The sequence below is a fragment of the Nycticebus coucang genome, chromosome 2 (genome assembly GCF_027406575.1).
Source record: "Nycticebus coucang isolate mNycCou1 chromosome 2, mNycCou1.pri, whole genome shotgun sequence".
Lineage (NCBI taxonomy): Eukaryota > Metazoa > Chordata > Mammalia > Primates > Lorisidae > Nycticebus > Nycticebus coucang.
This window is the reverse complement of record NC_069781.1, coordinates 16,473,501-16,475,315: the sequence shown is the minus strand read 5'-3', so window position 1 is coordinate 16,475,315 and position 1,815 is coordinate 16,473,501.

Genomic DNA, 1,815 nt, shown 5'->3' with positions numbered 1-1,815 from the left:
AAAGCCCTAATGCGCAAGCGCAGACGCCTTTCCTCGACTCCTGGGGAAGTTGCTGCGCCGGTTCGTGTGAAACCTGGTGGGGCGCCCCTCTGTCTTGGAGACTTTACTATTTTTAAAGCTAGCAACTACCACTTATTGGACGCTTCCTGTGTACTAGCCGCTGGGCTAAGCACGCATTTACTGCATTCATTCATTCATTCAAAGTGTATTTATTGGGCGGCGCCTGTGGCTCAATGAATAGGGCGCCGGCCCCATATGCCGAGGGTGGCGGGTTCAAACCCGGCCCCGGCCAAAAACTGCAACAAAAAGAAAAAATAGCCGGGCGTTGTGGTGGGCGCCCTTAGTCCCAGCTGCTTGGGAGGCTGAGGCAAGAGAATCGCGTAAGCCCAAGAGTTAGAGGTTGCTGTGAGCCGTGTGACGCCACGGCACTCTACCCGAGGGTGGTACAGTGAGACTCTGTCTCTACAAAAAAAAAAAAAAAAAACAAAGTGTATTTATTGATTGCTTTATATATAGCTGTGAACAAAACAGAAGAGGCCCTCTATATAACAGGCTCAAGAGGCACACATCCCCATTGTGTGGATGGCGAAACTGAGGCTCAGTTTGATCAACTCGGTTGTCCAAGATCCTGCAGCCAAGAGGTGACTCTTTCTGCCTTGTTTCATCTCTGTTTTAACTTCGCTTAGGGGTGCGCTTAACAGAGAGAAATTGTGACATTTTCCACAATTTGTCCACCACCTCCCTTCTTGCAACTTGTTCTGCCATTATCATTGCCTGCCCTCTGCCCCCACGAAAGTGGTGCAGCCCCACGATTTGACTTTCTTGGGCTCTGGGCACTTTTGCCTTATAGTTTGCAGATATGCATATATACATACATATACATTTATAATTTATTTATATTTATTTATATTGTACCATTACAGCTGCATTGGTACAAGTACGTTGCATTTATTTATATTTTACAGCTGCATTGGTATAATACTATATTACAAAACACTTTCTTTGACATAAAAGAAACACTTTTTTCTTCTGATTTTAAAAGAACTTAAAACATTTTTGTGGTCCCCAAAAGTATTGTGGGCCTTAAGCACTGTTCCTACTTTGCCTAATGGATAAAATGGCCCTGCCTTAGTCCTCCCAAAATTAAGTTCAAGCTTGCTCTTGGCATTCAAGACCTTTAATAAACTGTTTCTGCTATGGGCAAGTGAGATTTCATTGGGAAAGTATATGGCAGTTTTAAAATCTCTAATTTTCAGAAAGACCCGAGTGCAAATTCCTGTTCTGCAATATACTAATGTCTCCCATTGTGCACGTCACTTGATTTCTCAGATCATCAGTCTCTTCTGCAATATAAGCATAGTGATATGTATCACACATGGGTCCTTGTAAAAATTGAATGAAATAATATGTGCAAAATATCTGACATACAATAAGAAGTGGTAATGATTATTACATGATAATCTGAAAAAGATTACAGTAAACTCCTGTCCAACCCAGGAGGTCTATGTTTTGACTTCCACATTATTTAATAAATAATGTTTGTTATCACATTTTAACATATTTGAAATCAAGAAATTTGCCCATGCCAAATAATGGAGAAAGCTGTGAGCCAACTGTCTCTACTTACCAGGAATGAATTTAGGCCTGGCTAAAAAGGTTCCTTATATCCAATTGTCACTTGATTGAAATCTTTACGTATAGCTAATGTTTATTGGACACTTGCCATGTGCCAGGGACTAAACTAAGAATGATGCATATTTTCTTATTTAATTCCTACAACATCCCCATGAAGTCAGTACTATATTAATCTTATTT